The sequence below is a fragment of the Globicephala melas genome, chromosome 5 (assembly GCF_963455315.2).
Source record: "Globicephala melas chromosome 5, mGloMel1.2, whole genome shotgun sequence".
NCBI lineage: Eukaryota > Metazoa > Chordata > Mammalia > Artiodactyla > Delphinidae > Globicephala > Globicephala melas.
Window position 1 is genome coordinate 31,569,744 of NC_083318.1, and position 16,517 is coordinate 31,586,260.

A 16,517-nucleotide genomic window follows, 5' to 3' on the forward strand; every position below is an offset into this window, starting at 1 on the left:
GCAACTAAAAACTCAAAGTTGAAAACCAAAGAGGAAAAGAAAGAAACAGAAGAGAAAAATGCAAAGGAAAAAAGGTTCATATCCCAAAGAAAGATTTCCAAGGAACACTTCTAAAAACGGTAAGACAGGTTTTAGATGGAAGTTAATTAACAACAGCGTCTCCCTGAGAACGCTGCACTTAGGGCTGCGAGTCTGAGCCTGCGGGGCCTGTAGGCCGCATAAGCACCGCCAACGACCCAGAGACTGGAACCGAGAAAAGGAAACACTGCCAGGACCGGAAGGCCTGACAACCACAGCAGGGCAATGGGGGTAACGGAATGAGTTATCTTGATAAAAAAACAGAGGAAAGAAGCAAACTTGCCCTGTCGGCACAAACACAGGCTGCAGGCAGCAGCAGGTCAAAGTAAAATAACACCCCGAAAGCTAAACACACATCAGTCCATACCAGGTTTCTCCCTAAGTAACAACAGACCAAGGCCCATCTTGCCAACACCTCAAATCACTGGACACAAATCTGAACCTCCAATTCAGTAAATTCAAACTAAAAAAGCAAGAGCAAGTTTAGAAACTGTGCAGGAAAGACCACACTGTGAGACTGTTTTCTTTAGAAAGGCTCTTGGCTGGTGTCTGGAGACATACATTTGGAGAGGGTTCCTGCTCGCGGTATCTAAACTGTGCAATATGGTTTACACTCACAACTGCTTTCCTTCTGAGAGTCTGAAATTCTGGTGCTTGCCAGGAAGAGGGTGCCTATGTGACCAGCCCCAATAAAAATCCTGGGCTCCGGGTCTCTAGTGAGCATCCCTAGTAGACAACATTTCACATGTGCTGTCACAACGTGCTGCTAGAGGAATTAAGTGTGTCCTGTTTGAGTTCACTGGGAGACGACTTGAGAAGCTGGCACCTGATTTCCTCTAGACTTTGTCCCACACGCCTTTTCCCTTTGCTGGTTCTGTTCTATATCCTTTTCCTGTAATAAGTTATAGCCACCATGGTGATGACTCTATGTTGGTCCTGTAAGTAAATCACCAAACCTGGAGAAGCGGGGGGAATTTGGTGAGGAACCCTGACACAGAAAACTAAGAAAATAAATCTCAAATTCCAGATGCAGCTGGTGACGAAACTGAACTGCTTTGAGGCAGGCAGCACTGGGGGGCAACAGCTGAAGGGAGGCGTGATGACCACTGGTCGGGCACCTCGTCTGCAAGGTGGGGCAAGCAGAGGTGCTGGCTTGGGGACCTTCCCTTTTTGTCTTGGTTCCTCTGACAGTCCGTCTGGAATAACACAAGTGGTTTTCACCTTGCTCCTCTTAACCTCTGACCTAGGTCATCCTTTCAATAGGCCAGACAGGATTCCTCAGGTTCCGCCTTTTGCCCAGGTCCCAATCCACTCTCCCGCACTTCACCTCCAGCATCACTCGGGCTTTTTTGCTCCTCAAGGGGTTGCGGAGGAAAATTCAAGTACATTTGGAACAAGACAGTGCCAAAGCTGAAGGGAATAGAGACAAAGAAAGACAGCAAGGGACTTTGCTAGTGGTTCAGTGGTTAGGACTCCGTGCTTCCACTGCAGGGGACACTGGTTTGATCCCTGGTCGGGGAACTAACATCCCGGAAGCTGCAACTGGCGACCAAAAAAAAAAAAAGACAGCAAAGGCAGTGTCTTTCTGCTTTAAAACTTTATAATCCCACTGAGAAAACATGAAGGAAAAAAAACCACTCAACAATACAAAGCTCCATATGTGGGATGTCAAAGAAAATAAAAACCACATGGTGAAGAATTCTGTCAGGCAACAGATCTCAGAAAGCCGGGTAAGAAGAGTACACCTGGAATGCGCCATCTTCCCAAGGAACAAGGTATTAACCTTAAAGAGGTGGAGCAGAATAAGTGAAGGAGGTGGTATCATGCCATCTCTCTAGAAAGCCTCTTTCAGAGTTATTATAATCGTGTTTGTGACAGTCACAGGGCATTTTTGGTTATGTGGCAGATAAGCCATAATGCTATCCTTATGATTACTTTTCTTAAGTTGCAAGCAGAACCAAACCTAGAGAGGAAGCAACCCTCAAAAATTCAAGTGAACCAAGAGAGACTTACAAAAACACTAAAATTCAACTGGGAAAAACCCTGGCCAAAAAGCATTTTCAGCCTAAATGCTGACTTTCCACTCCTATCCAAAGTCCTCTGATAAACACCGCCAGCTGCCCACCCACACTCCCCCCCCCCGCCCCAGTCCCCCACCCCGGCCATAAGGAGACACTAGGCAATTCAGTCACTGCCTTGCTCATCCTGGCGTCTAAATGAGCACACTAGAGATGATACAGTTTGTAGACAGCAGCCAAAACCAGCTATTAAATCAAGGCTCTCTAGGCGATGTTCCAGAAGAGCAAAGTGCATGTGTCAAATGACCCATGTCAAAGTTACTGAGGGTGTAAAATTTTTGTTTACTTTCTCATCTCAACCAGAAGATACAGGATGTGCAAGGAGGGGCCAAACCTCAGAGAGAAAGAAGACAGACAGATCTTCCCAGTGTCACTGATCACATCCTCCTCTGCAAAACCTCCCTCAGCCCCACCGTGCCTCAATGGTCTGAAAGAGGCTGCTCTTGTAGAAACTTTGTTCAATTTTTTTCTCTACCTCAACTGACTGCAGAATTTTCTACAATTTTGGGCTCTCCAAAATGCCTAAACTGGTATTTCTGGTGTAGTAAGAAAGCAACAATTGTATAATCTAAATGGTTATCCCTTTAACAATTTCTACTTCAGCTTTTCTTACCTTGGCTAACTCATAAAGCTTCAAGAAAATACGAAAGAAATCTTATGGTAGAGTCATTCCACAAATATAGTTAGAGAAAGACATTCTGGTTTAAACACAAAGTGGATATGGTTAGTGGGGAGTTCCCTGGTTGTCCAGTGGTTAGGACTTGATACTTTCACTGCCGTAGCCTGGGTTCAATCCCTAGTCAGGAAACTAAGATCCGGCAAGCTGTGCGGCACAGCCAAACAAACAAACAAAAAACCCAAAGTGGATTTGGTTCGGACTGAGTAGAGAAAATACGAGTGAAAAAGAGAAATTTACATTCTTGAAATATTTTCCATCTCATGGTGAAGCTCTTGGTTGCATAGCAGTAAACTGCCGTTACAGCACAGCTTCAAATGATTTCAAAGAAAGCAGTTATTTTCATCCTACCCACTTGTAGAGAGTAACCCAACCTAATGCTAAAGTTCCTTGCAATCATTTCTTGCAGACATACCCAAGAGACACAACGTTGGCAGTTATCTTGAGAGCAACTTCCTGTCCTATTCATCTTTGCAAACCCCAGTGCCTGGTCTGTGGTGGGCACTCAATGTATATTTGTTGAATAAGTAAATGATCAAACTACATCTAGCCCACTGCCTGGTATGTATTAGATGCCTGATAACATTTCCACAGGATGAGTCTAATGTTCTTTGATTCTATTCATCTACTCCAAGTGGGGCTGATATTCCTCTCCTACTCTGTGTGTCTAAACGGGCTACCACTGGGATAGAGTCAGGATGCAGGCAGCCTGTCCCTTGCCCCCCTGCAATCCATGTCCAACCTGGAAGCTGCATGACTCTCATCCCAGACTGGCTCAGTAAGCTGATGCAACCTTAAGCATGGCCAGCAGTCAGATCTTCATTCATGGCTTCAGCTACACGCGGGTTTGAAGGCAAAAACCAGAAAAAAACAGAACAGGAAGTGCTGTGTTTTTCTTGGAAGCCAAGTAACTGTACTGGGGTATACAAACAATCTGGACAGCGGGGAAGCTGTCAAATAGTTTGGATGAAAAAAATGCAGATTATTAGGAAACGCTTTCCACCCAATGACCAGGGGTCACAGACGAGAACTTTGGCCTCTCAGAGGTGAGCACTTTTGCTCCCCCGCGCCAACACCCGCACTCCCCTGGGGTGGAGGGCAAGCACCATTTAGAGTCCCGTGCTGAGCACGGCTCTATGTGCGTTCCCTTTACTACTACTGCCTCCTCGTGGCTCAACCCCGTGTCGTGGCTGCTCCAGGCCCTGGGACAAGGTGAGGAACAAAACAAATCCCCTGCTCTCAGAGAGCTTTCACTGCTCATAAATTACCCCGTTTGGTCTGCACAACAGCCTTTGGGGGAGGCACTGTAACAGTAAACAAAGTCTGGATGTGATGGGGCTTTGACGCTAGGGCCGCCTGTATCCAAGCTCACGTGCTGGCTGTTCCTGACCCGGAAAGGCATGGCTGGGTCTGAGGGGAACAGTCTGAGACAGCTCTGAGCTGGGCAAGGGCCAGACTCTGGAGCCCGTCCGCCAACTGTGAGACAGAAAAATTCCTTAACTCCCAGAGGCTGTCTCCTCACCCACAAAAATGGGCAGCAGAGCTGCTGAGAGGATTAAAAGAGTTAATATACACTAGGGACTGTGCCTAGCATATCACAACAGCTTAACGATTTTACTCTAGGCAGGCCCCTTCCTCCTTCTGCAAGGGTCCAAGGCCTAATGCTGGATCCAGGTACAGACTCCAAAGGTAAATTACTTTATTTTGCTTTTACAATTACATCTTCTGATCTCACGACTTGTTCCCTTTTTGGTTTTCATTTTCAGGTTTCCTCTTCTGTGTCCTTCCATTTTTACAAACAGGCTAGGATCTCTCTTCATTTAAAAAGAATGTTTAGGGACTTCCCTGGTGGCACAGTGGTTAGGAATCCGCCTGCCCAATGCAGGGGACACGGGTTCGATCCCTGGTCCGGGAAGATCCCACATGCCGCAGAGCAACTAAGCCCATGTACCACAACTACTGAGCCTGCGCTCTAGAGCCCGCGAGCCACAACTACTGAAGCCCGCGTGCCTAAAGCCCGAGCTCCACAAGAGAAACCACTGCAATGAGAAACCTGAGCACCACAACAAAGAGCAGCCCCCGCTCAATACAACTAGAGAAAGCCCGTGTGCAGCAATGAAGACGCAACACAACCAAATTAATTAATTAAAAAAATAAGAATGTTTAAAAAGCAGGGGGGGACACCCACAAGCTTCCTTAGCCACCTGAAGCTGGCCTTTGCTTCACCACAGAAGTCTTTCAATTACTGGGGAGGCACAGTGGTATGTGGAGCGCGAGTTCTAGAACTGGACTTCCTAGATTGAAACCCTGGCTTAGCCACTTACTGCATAACTTTGGACAAGTTATACAGCCTCTTTATCTATGATTTCCTGATCTGTGATAAGGAAAACAACAGTGCCCATTTCATCAGATTGTTGTGAAAATTAAAGACGTTAAAGCGTTTAAAGTGTATAGACCAACGCCAAGCACAAAGAAGGTGCACAATGCTTGTTAGATGTCACTCTCGTCACTACACTTTGCACTCTCACTTTCCCCCTGAGCCATGCAATTCCTAAACCCTAGCGATGAGGCTTCCTCCACCAGTACTGTGGTATGAATGTACAGATAACTTATCAATGGTCTTCTAAGTGCTAAAGCCAATGCCTGTTCTTTAGCTCCATATTCTACTTTTCCACAGCCCTACACACTGCCAGCTAAACCATCCTTTTTGAAACTCTCCAATTTCTTACCTCTATTTTTTATCTGTTCCTTTTAGCCATATTAATTCTCTCCATCTTCTCAGCTTTTGAACAAAGGTATCCTTCAAGGTTCTGCTGTCAGTATTCTTTTTCTCTGTCTTTATAGCCTTTCTTTCTGGAATCTTAATCATTCGCATAATTCCAGCTATGTATGAAACCAGCATATTCTGTCCTAAGCTACAGTCAACACCTTGACCCTAAAAACCAATTCTCCTTGACCTTCATTAATACTACCACTATCCTGAGGGTCACAATTTGCTGGACAACACTTTTTTCTTAAACTCAACCCTTAATTACGTCCAAAGAAATTATATCCACTATTCAAGGCCCATTTCAAAAGCTACCCTCTCCATGAAGCCTTTTTCCAAATGAATGTCTTCTTTCCTCTGTTTTGAAACCTTATACCTAGACTTTTACTGCTGTTATTATGCTGCTTCACACCAAAGTCAGCTGTGTCACGTGGATCTTTGTCTAATGATCTCTGCTCTTGGATCTGAATCTCTTGATAGCAGACACTGATCTGGTCCCTGTGTCCCCTAGCACTCATCACTTGCACACGGTGGTTGTCCAATAAATAACTGCTCAATACCAGGTGCCTAGAGCACAGTGACCTGAGCCCGTGCTCTCCTCCGGCCACACACTTTTCCCTTATGCTGCTTCATGGCTCCACGACCCTGCCCTTAGGTTCCCTCCACCAGAAAGCACCTCTGCCTCACTGTTGCCTGGGGGACTCCAACTCGTCCTTCATGATCCAAGAGAGGCCCTCTCTCCTTTAATGAAAGCTCTCCCAACCTCTAGCAGAGGTGGTCACTCCTTTGTGCCTCTACTGATTTACAGATACAGCAGGTCTTTCCTGCAGGACTCCAAATACAGAAAGAAAATAGAGTGCGGAGCTGGTGAGAGCCACCAGCTACCAATGGCCACTCAGTTATGTAACGGTAGCCAGAACCCCAGGATGTGAATACAACAGAGGAATCAAAAACAAATGGTCATAAAACAAATGGTCATAAACAATTTCATGTTGTAAAAATCTCACAAATTTCAGAATGAAGGTCATAAACCAATGAGTATGTAGGAGAAATTCCAGATGTGAAAGATAAATTAGACATGAAAAAGCTGACCAACACCAACTTCTGATGATGACTCAAAATAATATCTAGAGACCTTTTCAAAAGAGCTGCTGTATCATCCACTTCTTCAGAGTCTGAAGTAGCTGTTACCACAAATCCCAACATAGGGTAGTTCTGGCACACTCCTAACTGCAATCCAACCAAAATTTCCAGTAAATATAAATTTCATATACGTATATGTGGTGTAATGTATACATATGCCTTTTTATAACATGTACTTTTTTAATGTTCCTTTTCCCTCACCCTAAGAAGATATATCTTACATGTAATGTTATATCTTAAGTGTCTAAAAGCCATATCTTAAGGTATTTAAACCACTAAAACTTTCATCTGTATCAGGTGACATCCCAGATATGATAAGCAGGCGATCTGTGCCTTTATGACAATTAACTGTTCATACTTGTGCTCCTTCCTCTGGACAATGAGCAATTCAAGAGCAGCAGCCACATGTTACCTTCAACTGCCCCAGTGCCTGGCACAAAGGGACACAATATTCATGAAAAGAAGGCATGAATAACAGCTGTATTTTTTAAAAGCGTCAATTTGTAAATTATCTTAGGAATAAGTTCTCAAGAAATCATGACTGGTTTTGCTACTAGAAACTCTTTATAACAAATTTTACAAACCAAGTTATTTTAGAATTATGAAAAATCACACTCTTAGTTTGAAAAGGATAGGAAGAAAAAAAGAGTTAATAACTGGAGCCTTTAGTCAATTACCAAGTGAAAAAAATGCCACAAAAATGCCTGGTATTTTGTGAGCAGTCCAACCATTTTCTGGCACTGGTGGAGATGCCAGGCAAAAGGGGAACTGGAGGGCAACCGCCGTGTACTATGACCACCTCTGTAATTTCAAAACTGGATTTATGCTTAATTTCCTCCAGCATGTCAATGTGTCCTGTACCATTTATCAAAGGGGCTGTGGGCACACACAGCCCCTTTGACGGACAGGATGTGTCCGTCCATCCTGTGAGGGACACGTGCGTGAGCCAGGTCAAGGATGACCACAGACATGTGACATAGGTTCCTCTTCAGGTTTCTCATCAACGTATGTTTCTTCTCTATCATAGAAGGGAGAAAGTGAGGCACCTTAATTTCTCAACTACTGCAAGGTCAGAGATTGGCAAAAGTATTTACTGTTCAGCTTTATTAGCTACAGATGATCAAGATCCTCTATTTTTAGAGCAGGAAGACCAGTGTGGTGGCTTTCACACTTTTTAGCCATGAAATCCTTCCTCCTAAGAATGTATACAGAAGAACAATACATAAAGCATGGGTCAGGGAAGAGGGGTTTGGGAACCACCAAGGAGATTCACTGAACTCCTAACCCTAAAGTCTGTCAGAGCATAGTGTAAAAACCTCTGATCTATTCACATCTGTTAGGATGGCTATTATTAAAAAAACAAAAACAAAAACAAAACCATAAAATAAGTGTTAGCAAGGATATGGAGAAATTGGAACCCTTGCACACTGCTGACGGGTAAAACAGTACAGCCACTGTAGAATATGGTATGGCAGTTCCTCAAAAAATTAAAAATAATTACCATATTATCCAGCAATTCCACTTCTGGGTATATACCCAAAAGAACTGAAGCAAGACTGTAACACAGTTACAACTGTAACACAGTTGTAGACCATGTTCATAGAAGCATTATTCACAATAACCAAAAGGTGGAAGCAGCCCAAGTGTCCATCAATGGATGAATGGAAAAACAAAAGGTAGTGTGGACATGCAATGGAATATGATGCCATTAAAAATATTCCAATGCAATATTATTCCCTAAAAAGGAAAGAAATTCTGACACATGCTACAACACAAATGAACCTTTAAGATTTTTAGGTGAAATAAGGCAGTCACAAAAGGACAAATACTGTAGGATTCCTCCTATAGGTAGTATCTAGAACACAGTCAAATTCAGAGACCGAAAAGTAAAGCAATGGCTGCCGGGGGCTGGGGGAAGGGGAGATGGGGAGTTATTACTTAACAGGCATGCACTTAAATGCCACTGAACTGTACATTTTTAAATGGTCAAAATGATGTCTTTATGTATTTTTTACCACGCACACACAAAACCTTTAATCCAACACAACACCTTCATTTTACTGAGAAAGAAACATTAACTAAAGCAAAAAAATTATTCACCTAAGATCACATACAGGCACTGAAGTGTTCTATCCAAAACATAATTCTGTAAAAGGCACTTATGTCTACATTACTAACTCCATTAAACTTTTCAGTGGCTCCCATGACCACAGAATAAAAGTTCTTACACATGGCATGCAAGGTCCTCCAGGAAAGGGACCCACCTCCTCTCCAGACATGGTGTTCACCATCACCTGAGACTCTAAGACCACCACAAGGCTCGTAGTTGCCCACACCTGCTACTACTGCCTCTCACCTCCAGGACTTCGTACTGCCCATGCCTCCTCCCCAACTTCCCCTCATTCAGTAAGCCTGAGTATCACTTCCAGATACTAAGCATCCCCACCCCAAGATCCTCTTCGTCCCAGGCACAGCATCTGTGTTCCAGTAATACCCCTGCATACCCTTACCATCCACCCACCACGGTGTGTGATGATTACCCGTTTAAGTGCTGTCTCCCCGACTCCTGGATTCTGACTAAACATCATTCTATCTTTGTCGGCTGAATAGACCCTGCATGGCTGGGGTGGGCCCTCAGGAAATGTTGACTGAATAAATACATCTGCTGGGAAAAGCCAAGATGAGATTAGGTCTCCTGAAGGTCCAAGGCTCTCTTCATAGGGTTGCTTAGGGCCTCCCCTCATAATGTGAAAATAACTATACTGGAGTTCCAGTTCAAGACAGTACAGTAGGAAGATCCTGAACTCACGTCCTCCCATAGACACACTGAGTCTACAGCTACATATGGAACAATTTCCTCTTTAAAAAAACCTAAAGAGGGGCTGAGTGATGACTACACGTCAGGCAAAAGAGAAGAAAACCACAAGGTGGGTAGGAGAGGCTGGGATACAATCTCATCATAAACCCCATGCAGGGAGGGACCTTGGAACCTGGAGCTTCTCCCTGAAGAGCAAGGGGCTTGCACCCACATCAGGCATCCCAACTTTTGGGTCATACACTTGAGATGACCCTCCAAAACTTCTGGCTTTGAAAACCAACAAGGTTCATGTCCCAAGACCCACAAGACTCTAGCAATCTGAGAAGCCACTCTTAAAAGGCTCACGTGCTCAGGTTCACACACCCCAGGGCCCAGCTCAGAGGCAGCTGATCACACCAGACTTAAAATAAAGGAAGCTGACCTGCTTATATTAAAGCGTCAGCCTGAAGGGCAGGCATCTAATTTCACACACACATCTAGAAGCCGGCTGTAACACTCTCCAGGTATGGAGACCGGTAGGCACCACCTCTGCGCTCTCCCTGTGCCATTCTCCAGAGCACCAGTGTCTCCTGGTGGGAAGCTTCTGCACGTGTCTGGTGCCCCAATTTTTGCGGCCGCTGCTAAGCAGTGCCTCTTGATTGCCTGCCTCTGGAGGCTAGGTGAGTTTGCATTCCTGGCCCCGTAGGACTGTAATAATTGGTGTCACCCAGAAAGGAGCTCATACCCATCTGGCACCCCACTTTTTGCTACTGCTGCCAGGGGACACCTCTATATCGCCTGGCTCTGGTGGTCAGTGGGGTTTATGTTCTTGGTTCCCACAGGACTGTAACCAACAGAGAAAGTTCTTAAAGGGCTACCAGAAAGGAGCTTATACACTCATCCGGTGCCCTAATTTCTGTGGCTGCCACTCAGGGAACACTTCCAGATCACCTGGCTCTGGTGGCCAGAGGGGCTTAATGCCTAAGGCTCCAAGGACTGTATGTATCTAATTACTTCTAAAAGCTGATGCCTGAGGGCCTGGCTTCCAGGTGGCCTGAATCTAGATGCTGAGATTCTTCCCTTTGGGACATTAACAGGACTTGGCACATCCTCAACTACTAAGAGCTGTTAAAAACATAACAGGGTACTTGGATAAGCACAGAGGTTGGAGACAACCAGGAGCTGAGGCAGGGATGAACAACAGGGTTCATCTTCTACATGAGGTCACTCCTTCAGGGCTGGGAGACGTGATTGTTCCATCTACCGTTTAGAGTCAAGCAAACTGAGGAAACAGAGGATTATGTTCCAAATGAAAGAACAAGATAAAACCTCAGGAAAAAACCGTAATAAAGCAGAGACAAGTAATGTACCTGATAGAGTGCAAAGTAGTGGTCATAAAGATGTTCACCAAATTGAGCAGGAGAATAGATGAACACAGGGAGAACTTCAACAAAGACATGGAAAATAAAGAAAGTACCAAACAGAAGTCACAGAGCTAAAGAATACAATAACTGAACTGAAAAAGCAAGCTATAGAGGTTAAACAGCAGAATAGATAAAGCAGAAGAATGAGTCAACTAGAAGACAAAGCATAAAACTCAACCAGTCAGAGCAGCACAAAGAGAATGAAAAAAGTGAAGATAGCTTAAGAGACTTATTGTACAACATCAAGTATACTAACATTCACGTTACTGTGTCCTAGAAGGAGAAGAGAGGGAGAAAGGAGAAAACTTATTCCAAGAAATAATGGCAGAAAAATTCCCTAACCTGGGGAAAAGAAACAGACATCCAGATCCAGTAAGGCCAAAGAGTTTCAAATAAGAAGAACCCAAGAGACCCACACCAAGACACATTATAATTAAAATGTCAAAAGTGAAAGACAAGGAGAGCTGCCCTGCAGATGCCGGACTTGCCGGCACCACGGGTGCGGCTGCCCTGCTGCACCTGTGATGCTGGGGCAGAGAGGAAGCGGCTACTTCTACGCTCAGTGCTCGGAAGAGTGGGCGCTTAGGATGCTTTGTAGCCGGACATCACCAAAAGCTGCGTGAGAAAGCACCTTGTTTCCACGTGCAATTGCAGTGGGAGCTGTGCGCAGGCCCTTGAACACTTTGATATTCTTTTTCTTTATAAAATAAGGCTCGTCGCGAGAATTAAATGAGATATGTGTACAACCACATGGCAAGCTTTGGGCACAATGGGATTGACCAGGAGAGGGTCTCCTTATTGGAAATGATTGTTCTGTTGGTCTGTCTGGCGAAGACTTTTGAGGAATCCTTGGGCAAGTGTGACATGCATCCCTGGCTGAGGGCCGCTGAGCTGGTATCAAGGCCCTGTAGGGCCTCCAGGCCCTGTTCAGAGCAGGGTCCTAGGTGGGGGCGAGGGGGGCCCAGAGCCACCTGGTCCACAAGCACTCGTGCTCTGAGGACCCTGAGACGTGTCACTCTGGAAGGAAGGCCAGAGGTTCGCTCCTGGCATTTGTCCTGTTGATGAGGCAGAAGTCGGGCCCCTGTGTGGAGCCCCTCGATGGGCCAAATGTAACCCTATAAAATGATCATCCAAACCAGGGGCGTCCTGGTCTCCTTGCGGGTGGAGAGTGCATTTTGCTATTTCCCGAAATGTTTAAGTTGGAGAGCTGAACAAAAGCTGTAGGTCAGTGGCTCTCGACTAGGGGCAGTTTGTCCCCCTCCCAGGGCACATGGCAATGTGCAGGGCAGGAAAGGGGTAGCAGTGCTGCTGGCATCTAGTTGGTGGGGGCCAGGGCTGTAACTACATGTCCTGTGGTGCCCAGGACAGCTCCATAGTAAAGCTACAGGGTCCCAAATGCTGATAGGGCCAAGGCTGACAAAACCTGCTATAGAAAATATGGTTTGGGGGTGATTCACGGATTGGATTCCATTTCTCAGGTCCGTGGGCCCAGCTCGGTCCTGTGCAGCTAGTCAGTGGAATAGACCTGCAGGTGTGGCTCTTGTCACTCTAGGACTGGCTTCAGGACAGATCCTGCTGATGAGGCCAGGGCACCATCCTCAGTTCTGCAGGACAGTGCACCGGAGGGGAGCCGGGGGGTGTGTGCCTGACTCACAGCACGGCGTCCACGCACACCCAGTCTGCCGGCAAGGGCAGTGGAGAGCCGGGGAAGTCATGGCCTTGGGAATGTCTTCTGATTAAAAAGAACCTGCAGGCTTATCTAATAACTTTTGTGTGGAACGTTGGTGTGTTGAAAAGCAGTTCTGTGTGCTTTCCCCCTTGGTGTGGATCAGCAGCGCTGAGGCAGCAGGCGTGATACAGAAGTGTGAGCAGAGACGGTCTGGAATCCCCAAACTCCAGGGAAACTAAAGGTGACAGAAAGCCAGTGAAGAGGACAGGAGTTGGGGCCAGTGGTGGTGGTGGCAGCCCAGCAGGCACCCCTCATCTCAGGGCCCTAATCCTGGCTCCAGCCAGGTGGTCAGGGGAACTGCACGGTCTTCTGGGCGAGCAGAGCCCACAGTCCTGAGCTGTTCTTCGCTGTGTTTGGGTCATCTCCCCGCAACCAAGGGGGAGAAATCTACATGAGGTTTAAGAATTAATGCTTTAAGAATGTGGATCTCATAGTTAAAACCTTGGAACACGTGTTTTCAGCACAAGGTGATAAAGTGAACGAAGGATTTAACACCTTTTCAAGGAGGGTGTCTCCATGTGGGCAGAACTAGAGAATAAATGGGTGTTGAATAAAAAAAAAAAAGACAAGGAGAAAATATTAAAAGCATCAAGAGAAAAACAACTTGCTACACACAAGGGAACCCCCAGTAAGACCAACAGCAGAATCTCTGTATGTTAGAAGGGAGTGGCACAATACATTCAGAGTGCTGAAAGAAAAAAACTTCCAACCAAGAATACTCTACCTGGCAAAGTTATTGCTCAGAGTGAAAGAGTTCATCACTACTAAACCAGCCTTACAAGAAATGTTAAAGGGACTTTAAGCTGAAAAGAAAGGGCACTAATTAGTAACAAGAACACATAGGAAAGAATAAATCTCACTGGAAAGGTAAATATATAGTAAAGGTAGATTAATCATTTATAAAGCTAGCATGAATATTAAAAGACAAAAGTCATAAAAGTAACTATGATTATAATAATTAGTTAAGGGATATACAAGATAAAAAGGTGTAAAATGTGACATCAAAAACATTAAATGGCGGGGAGGGTATTAATGTTGAGCTTTAGAATGGGATCAAACGTAAGTCGTTAATAAATTAAAATAGACTGTACAAGTTGCTGTATGTAAGCCTCATGGTAACCACAAAGAAAATTAAAAGTCAATGCAGGGAACTGAAGATATTTGAAATATGAATATAAGAATTCATAACCAGAATCTATAAACATTTCCTAAAATCCATTAGGAAAAAAAGGACAACATGAGAGCTAAACAGGAATGAAATTTAATAGCATATTACACAAGAATATATCTATATGGCCAATAAACATGTGAAAAGGGGTTCACCTCACTAGTATTGTAAGCAGGGAATTCTAATAAAAATACAATGAAATGTCACTACACCCACCAGAATGACTAAACTTGAAAGGAACAATATAATCCTATAGAGCAAAGAGAATCTTCATACTCTGAAGGCAAAACTGTAAACTGGTATAACCACTTTGGAAAAATGTTTGGCATTATCTACTGAAGTCAAATATATTCATATCTTGTAATCCAGCAACACTGTAATTGAAACTGAAATTGTAATTTCACCCAAGAGATATGTCCACACATGTATGTCAAAAGACAGGACCATGACTCTTCACAGCAACAGTGCTGTGACGGTTAATTCCAGCAGGTCTAGAATTAGCCTGAGTTGTTTTGCTGAAGTTCCTGCACCACAATGACCCCTGGTCAAGGCATGAAACCTACTGATTTATAGTGTTGCTTTGTAAACTGAAGTCTAAAGTTTTGGGGTGGTTTGTACCAGCTTATCAGCATTGTTTGTTGATAAGAGTGATATTGATGATTCACACCTGATTTGATTTTTAATTAATTATTGAATTTTCTCTTACTTAGAAAAGAATTTCATGTGTCTTGTTTGCAAGGAAATCAATCACACTCATTCTTCTCAAATTATTCAGTGATAAATTATCCCTAGCTTTCTGAGGAGATGGTAGTGGAAGAGTGGATCACAAAAATAAAGAGGTCTTTTTCCCTCCTCCCATAGACATGTTATTTTTTCAATAAATAAGGAGGACTCTCCCTGGCACTTTAATCTGAGTGCCAATAATCTGAATCAACCCACTGAGAACTCCTGTTTTATGTGATAGTGACCTACACTGTAAGACCTTGAGGACAAGCAGTCTGCAATGGAAAAAAATTTATTTGAAGGCTATGTCCTCAGCTCTATGACTTCTTTAGCCTTGGTGGAAAGCAGGCTTAGCCAGAGAGAAATATTTTTGGACAAGGGTGCTCAGAGCTGTAAAAATAGGTCCAGTGAACAGCACACTTGTCAAAGCCCCTGAGTACTCCAGCCACAGGGCCAAGGAAGCATGCCAAGCAGAAGCTTGCTGGATTTCTCTATTTTTGCAAACATACCACCAGATTTGAAGCCCCTTCTCTGAAGTGTAATTTGAGTGGAGAATTTGTGAGAATTACATCAACTGGTCCAGTGAGATGTTCCATGTGCCCCTACACTACAGGAGGGCTGCATTTCATCAACATTACATTCTCTCTGAAAAATGGCAAAGTTGTATGTACCATCTGCCAAACGCAAATTCTGACTTCTCGATCCTCAGAGTAAGTGTTTGGCCCAGAATGAGTACACGGAGTCGCTGCTCCCCATGAGGCTGCTGCGCCCCGGAGGCTGCTGTGCCTTTGCATCTAGGCCTGCCCTTGGGTTCTCATGATTTGATCCAGGGAGGAAAAAAGTCATAAATCAGTTGCATCTCTCAGAGCTGGCAAGTCGGGGTTTATGACTGTCTCTGTGCAATGCCGTGAACTCTGCCATCAACACAAGCTGTCTTCACAAACTTCCACAATCAGAAAAAGGCATTCCATTGAGGCTTTTGACCACCACCACAGATAGGTGGTTTGTACTTAAAACAGTTAAGTTCATTGGCTGGCCTCTTTTTTTAACTGAGATTTTTATATTTTAAATAGCATTTCTAAAAAGCCAAGGAAATGTGCCTCAATTTTTAAGTGAGTCTGTTAAATACACAATTTTTTTTTTAAATTCAGTAAGCATCTGGGTTTGGTAATGTAGAGAAAATAAAGTCTCTCCCTGGACCCTCCACTCCCATCTCCCACAAATTCTGGAAAGGAGATGGGATAACTGGACATGTCAGTGGCATCAACCAACTCTTAGTTATATTTAAGAATCTCTGAAAGATGTTGCCAGGATGCACACTTTCTGAGTAGAGGAGAGAGCTGCAATTCCAAACTGCTCTCTCGGAAGATTAATATGGCAATGGTTATTAGGATGAGTGTTTCTTTCCTATTAGATTCTGCTGAAATGAACCAATTAAGATGTTTCCTCAACAATTCAGGTATCAACGCCTGGTCTAGGAATTACAAAGGAAAGAACAGGGGAAACAGCTCTCCTCGGAGGAAAGCCTCAGAGCCTTCTGCTGTATGGTGGACACTCTGACAGAAACCCTGTCTTTGGAGTGCATGAAGTGGCTAGAAGATCAACAATGGCAATCACAGAGGGAGGAAACTCTTTGGGAAAGCTGGAGAGAACAAAGAAGTCTTGCCAGGTGAATTTGAGTCTATTATGGGCAGAAAGATAGTAGCAGAGGATGGAGATGACTAGCAGGTGACTCTAACTTTGAATCTAGAGCTGAAGAGAGGTCAAGCTGATACCTGCTGATTCCAGATACCCACAAAAAATCCCCTTGCCCATGGAAGCCATACTTCTCCCCCCAAGACAGCAGAGGCTAAAGGTGCAGGTAGAACTGTGGTCATTGCAGCCACAGGGATCTCCAGCAAGCAGAAGAGTAGTTGAGAGACCCGAGTTCCAGG

General features: G+C 44.5%; 1 protein-coding gene and 1 non-coding gene across 3 annotated transcripts in view; one reads left to right on the forward strand and one right to left on the reverse strand.

The window, feature by feature from the left end:
- HADH (hydroxyacyl-CoA dehydrogenase) overlaps positions 1 to 16,517 on the reverse strand; it is a 47,493-nt gene that overhangs the window by 25,327 nt on the left and 5,649 nt on the right. The window lies entirely within an intron of this gene.
- Positions 11,438 to 11,571, forward strand: LOC115857381 (small nucleolar RNA SNORA43). The gene has a single exon (XR_004041246.1). It is a non-coding gene; the product is annotated as a small nucleolar RNA SNORA43 (small nucleolar RNA).